This window comes from Zalophus californianus, chromosome 4, assembly GCF_009762305.2.
Source record: "Zalophus californianus isolate mZalCal1 chromosome 4, mZalCal1.pri.v2, whole genome shotgun sequence".
NCBI lineage: Eukaryota > Metazoa > Chordata > Mammalia > Carnivora > Otariidae > Zalophus > Zalophus californianus.
The window spans coordinates 70,522,221-70,528,711 of NC_045598.1; the positions used below are offsets into that span (position 1 = coordinate 70,522,221).

Below are 6,491 nucleotides of genomic sequence, written 5' to 3' on the forward strand. Positions count from 1 at the left end.
CAGGGTTTCTAGGCTACATCATGTGAAGTGTACATGGTACTTTGGTACAAAGGAAGACTTTGTATCTGAATATTAGGTAGGCAGGTGTTCAATCAATATTTGATCATTTGTTTTGGCTTCCATGGAAGCACTCTGTGTACCCGATATCTAGTCGAGGATTTCCTTCATCACATTCATAGGCAGGGAAGCCACCAGCTTCCTAGGTCTGCACCATACCTAATCCCAAGATCCTGTCTAGTTCATTCACCACTGTTTTTCTTCATTTCCTGTAGTCTCAGAATGTTTCCAGTGGTTTGGCAGGAGAGACATCCAAGGAAGGCAATCTTTTTAAATATGTTTGGACTGTGTGAAGCTTCTACTATGTTTAATTATCACTCTACGACTGGGAGGTATTTCAAACAGAAGTGAAGGAAAAGGAGTAATTTAAAGAATTATCCTAAACAATAAATTGCTCTCAATGTCACATATGTACAACCTTCTGAAAAAAGGGGGCCGTCTCACCGTTTTCCATTTTGGGTGAGAAGATTGTCATAACCCCTAGAGGCTATGGATTCCTGATGGGGTGTGAGCTGCTGATTTGGGGGAGTGTGGGTAGGTGGGAGGGGATGGGGGAGGTCCTTTAAAGTCAGGGAGCAAAGCAGGAAATGGAAATTCACCCAGCGAGAAATACATCAATTAATTTTGAAATTACTTCATCTTATAGATACATTTGTTTGCGTTGCTTTTCTATTTTTTATCGTAGTTTTAAATTTTTTTTAGTTTTAAAACTTTTTTCTTATAAAAAAAGAAACGTGTTCATTGAAGAATATTACAATACACAGATAAGTAAAAGGAAGAAAGTATGAGTACTGCAGAAGAGCAGGTCAGAGATTGCCTGGGGCTGGCGGTTGGGGCCATGGCATTGATCCGAAGAGCAGGTCAGAGATTGCCTGGGGCTGGCGGTTGGGGGATGTGGCATTGATCAGAAGAGGCATGAAGAAACTTCCAGGGGGGAGATGCACATGTTTTGTCTTGATTGTGATGGCGATTACAAATGTGTATACATTGTCAAAATTCAAGTTGTGTGCTTAAAGTAAGTGTATTTTGTATGTATCTTGAATGAGTATATGTAAATTATACCTTACAGAGCCAGTGAATACTTTTCAAAGTACTTCTGTCATCACCATACAAAACTACTGTTAATACTCTTAAGTACATTTTTTCAAATGATTTTCTACGTATCTATATATACACATATTTGCTTACACAAAAAATGGTATCATTTTTTTAAGTCCCATCAGTTTAATAACAATAAAAAAACCCCAAAATGGAAAACTGAGGGGGCAGGGAAGAGGCCCCTGGGCCAGGGGCACAGGCACCAGGTCTGGCCACAGGGTCCCCCGGGTATTGCTGTTGCTACGAGGTCGGGGGGCAGCGATTATCCTGTGGAAGCCACCGTTCACCTGGGTCAAGGACCCTTACTTCTTCTGGGGTGTGCTCAGCTTCTGCATGCCCCGGATCTTGTCCAGCAGGCCAGAGATGAAGGCCTCAATGGGTTTGTAACAGTCAACCAGCAGCTCCTTGACCCTGGCAGCCCGGGTATCATCACTCGCCATGTCCAGGAGTTCGTCCACATCAGTCTCCAACTCTGGGATCTCCTCTTCCTGGCAGTCATAGAGGCGAGTGAGCTGCTCCGGGATCCACCCCTCTAGGTTGAGGCGCTTCCGTAGCTCCTTGAGGTCGTCCTGACCGTGACCTTCCCTTGGCGCCTCACTGGGCCCTCGTCGTCCGCGCCGCCGGGCCCTCGCCTGCAGCCCCAGGGGGCCTCTGAAAGTAGATGCGGGGCCCTGGGCCACCACTGCCCCGCCCGGGGGCTGGGGCCGCCAACGCCGAGCCCCCCGCGGGACCGCTCAAAGTGGTACCATTTTTTTTTTTTAATCAAATGTAACTGGTTCTTATCGATTTAAATTTTTTACTCTCCTACTTGGAAGTAGATTTTACCACCATAACCAACTGCTCCTACAGAGCTTATTACATAACACCCAAGGGGAAAAATTGCTTTAGGGAGAGAGAAACAGAAAACTATTTTCACTTGTACAGCCTCCAGGATCTCCTTATTGGCAACTCAGTGATCATTGCACACTTAATAGGCAGGGTCTCGCCATATAAATGTTGGATGGCAACACTTGCCATAGATAATTTAATGGCAACCAACTGCTGAGAAACCCACTGGGGCTTGCTGACAACAGCCTTGACCACATCACATGGGCCTCTGAAAATGTGCTTCTACCTGTATGTGTGTGCCTGATGGACAACTATACAAGCCTCTGCATCTAGAGGTTTACTAGACATTTTAAAGGAGAGGACAGCAGAAAAATCTGACCCCTTCCTCCCAAGGCAAAGCTATCATTTTCCAGAGGTAATTGGAAGACAAGGAAAACTTTACCTCTACTTTCCTAGAGTCTCCAGCTGGGTCTAAGAATTAAACTGACATAAAACTAATTAACAGGAGAAAATCATACACGTTTTATTTAATGTAAGTTTTATGTGACATGGGAAGCCTTTGTAAGGAAATGAAGACCCAAAAAGGTGGCAAAACCTAAATGCTTTTATACAAGGTTGGTTATTAGAGAGAACTGTGGAAAAGTTACTAAAAATATGGGGGAGCTAAAGGAAAGAAAAGAGTCATTTTAACAAGGTCTGTTTGTACAGAATTCTCTCAGCTTCAACTACCCGATTCTGGTGATAAGAATGTTTTTTACCTCCAGGTACAGAGAAGACATCTTTCACATGGGAGTTTCATCTCCTGCTTTTAGGAAGAAAAGGGAAGGTCAGAGCACCCTTCTTGAGCTGGCTGTTTTTCAAGTGCCTTTAGCTCGAAATAATCCTCTGCCAAAATGGCATATTTTGGAGTGACATTGTGGTTTCCTTCATAATTCTGGACTCCTCAGTGCCAGTTCCTTCTGTCTATGGGAGACCTCAGGAACGAGGAAGGAGCCAGAGAAAGTAGAGGGAAACCATCCTGCAGTTATTATGGATGTCAGTGTGCAGACCCAATTATCACCCACCTCTGCCTCTGTGTGCACGTGTGTGCAGGTATGCCAAAGAAAGACGTATACCTCCCACCAGGGGTAGACAAAGCTTCTAACTGTGGGGTAATCTGTCTGGGGTTAGTTCCTAGAGAGCAGGAAAGGAAGCTGTAAAAATCTAGCTACTTTTACCAGGGACAAAATAATTTGGCCCCATTGACAGGAAAACAAAAACAGAAGTAAGACACTAGTCAGGTTTCATGACTCATTTACAGCAGTGCCCTATAGCTCAGGACCATATGCAGATGAGGGTTTAATGAAAGCCTCCTGATGACTCAGGTCTATACACCTCCAGGAGAAAGAAGAGTGCCTGGAGACCACAGGGAGGCTCAACCAAGCTGTAGGGCTTGCCAATTGTGTCTCTATACCCAAGAAGTCAGATTTGCAGCTTCCTCAGCTCCCACCTGAAGAACAGGTGGGGACCCCGAGGCAGGAAGGCCCAGTTCCTTTGGGCCAGGGCTCTGCATGAAGGCACCTGAGAGGCTGAACAAGTTGGCCCAGGTCTGTGTCTGCACTTTGGGGGTGGCCGGAGCTGCTCTTGGCTACAAAGTGAAGGCAACACACGAAAAGCAGGGAGTCAGGATACACTGACAACGGCAGAGGAGTGACAAATGACAGGGTGGGAAGAGAGAACCGCTCTAAAGTCACAGCTGTCTGGAGCCATTTAGTATTGGGCTAACAGCCCCGAGGACCTCAAATGTTCCTGAGGGCATGGCGGTATTATAGCATTGGACAATGACTGATGTTCAAAGTGAATCATCAAGCAAAGGTCAAATTAGGTTCAGAACATTTTGTTTAAGAAGGCAAAGTAAAGCATTTTGGAAAAATCACTTTTCAAGATAAAATGTTAAAGTCATCATTTAAGTTTGGGTTATACTCTGTGGCTATTAATAGTACCTCCACTTAAAATATTAGGTATATTCTATGTTATTATATGAAAAATCCCATCCAGAGAGAATTGATTTTTATCTTATACAGTCTTACTGATATATAAATGTATATACACACACACACATATATATACCTATTTTTAAATCAAATTCCATAACTTCCTTCCTCTTCCAGGACCTGATACCATTATTTATCTCCTCCCACGTTTTCAGCCACGTGCTCTCTTTCTCTTCAGCATATAAGCATGTTCAAGTTTCTCCTGTCTTGAAAACAAAACAAACAGAAAACCTGCCTACAGCACCTGCACCTACAGCACCCCACCCCCTCCCAGAATCGACCTTTTCCTTTCCTTCATAACAAACTTTTAAGAATGGTCTGAATCTCGGTGGCCACTTGTCCAAGGAATCTTCTCTTGCTAAAGTTCAGTGCTCTCTATTTAAACTTTTAATCTTGGGGTGCCTGGGTGTCTCAGTTGGTTAGGCATCTGCCTTCAGCTCAGGTCATGATCCCAGGATGGGATCAAGCCCCACATCGGGCAGTCTGCTCAGCAAGGAGTCTGCTTCTCCCTCTCCCTCTGACTCTCCTCCCCACTTGTGCTCTCTCTGTCTCAAATAAATAAATAAAAAATAAAGTTTTAATTGTATCTTTTGTGCCTTTCATTTGCACATTTCACTGTGCCCGCTTCTTAAGCCGTGCTTTCCTCCAGATCCCTGTGATACTGCTCTGCTTTATTTTCTTCCTACCTCTGTCCTACCAGGGTCTCCTTTCAAGTTTCCTTTTCCCCTCAATGTCAATATTTCTCAGGGTTCTATCTCTGGATCTCTTTTCACTTGAAACATTCTCCCTGGGCAGTCTCATCCACTATTGCTTTGATGACACCCGCATCTATGTTTCTGACAAAGTTCTCACTTATGTATTTGCTTACGTGCATCTGAGTGTATAAAACAGCATGGGAAACATCTCTATTGGAAGGGCACTTAAAAGGTCCCATATTCAAGATTCCTTTCTGCTCATCAGACCTGCTCCTCCTCTGTTTTTCCCTGTTTGGGAACCACTCATCCAGTCACCCAACTTTAGAGACATCATAGATTCTTTCCTTTCCATCTTCCACTCATCCAATAAACACCACTTCTTGATTCTTCTTCCTCAATATCTCTCCTGTCTATCTCCTCAGCCTGCCTACTGTGTGCTATTTTACTTACACATTGGGTCAGGATAGGGCCTCAGTCCTCATCTTCAAACTTTAGGTCTTGATCCCAGAACTTCTGTGTTGTACTGCCTGGCTTCTCTTTGGAATTTTTCGTTTGGTAATCTGGTTTTATTCTCACTTACTATCCAGGACATGAGGTCCTGGTTCTGTTGTGCAAGCCAAAGACCATTCTTCCCCTACTCTTAACCACCACCCTCTGTAAGGATAAGAGAGAAACAGGATAATTTTCTTGACTGAGGACACTCCCTTGCAAATCATAGCCTAATCATAAGTAATTCTGTATTGGAATGGTTGGTTCCTTTGTTGTCTTCCACTTTATGCTCTGAATTATTTTATAGTTCTTTCAATATCTAGATCATCAGTGGGCCTAGTTCTATTATCTGCCTTGTCCCTTGGCTATTAGCCATGTTTTATTGGCTCATCACATGTCTATTAATTTTATATTATATGCCAAACATTAAGCATAAAAATATCACAGAGAGTCCGAGTGTTACCTTCTACTAGGGAAGGTTCCCCATTTTTCTCTGTTAGAGAGGGTGAGGACTGGTTCCTTCAGTTATGTGAGAAATTGAGATGTGTTGGGTCTGAATTGCAATTTAACTAAGATTTGCTCTACCTCTGACCTGCCCCTTGTTCCTAGGGCATGGCTCTCCTGGGTTTATATTTCTGAGCCTAAGGGTCTTCTTGGTCCTGACAGATTGCAGGAGATCCAGCCCTGCCCTTCAGAAATTCCAGCCCACCTCTTCAGCCTACCTACCTGTCCCCCACAACTTCAATATCTGGTAAATGTCTTAAGGAGAGACAAGAAGCATTTTGAAACAAGGTTCTCCCCAGAGGGTCTTTGATTTCTAAGCATTTCGAGTGAAGTCTGTCTTTTAGAAGCTTTTACCCTAGCTCTGTAGCCTCCTGTGTAGTACCAGAATTCAGCAAATACGTTAAGGGGGAAATCAGTCATGCATTTGAGTCTCCTCCCTCTTATTTGTCACATCACCCCTATTGTCACATCATCCTTTTATAACTGCTAAGAACTTAACTGGTTTTTCTTTGCCCCAGTAGAGGTTCTCTGTGTGAGCAATCCCCTCACCCAACCCTCTAAACAGCACACGCCCTAGGGAAAAAATTATCAGACGGTGTCTTCTCACTACCGAAAGGATTCTTACTCTCTCTGGAATTTTAGTGCATGTAATCCTCAGTGATTTCATAGCAACCTGATGCCTTTAAAGTACAATTTTTGTCACTTATAATAGGTTATTCTAATTGTATGAGGAGGAGTGTTGGTCTGCCATGGTCTACTACATCTGACCCAGAAAAGAAAGTCCCTT

The 6,491-nt window shown here is 43.7% G+C and overlaps 1 pseudogene; it reads right to left on the minus strand.

The window, feature by feature from the left end:
- Positions 1-1,393: 1,393 nt before the first annotated feature.
- On the minus strand, positions 1,394-3,781 carry LOC113926606 (annotated as a pseudogene).
- Between the last annotated feature and the right edge of the window lie 2,710 nt (positions 3,782-6,491).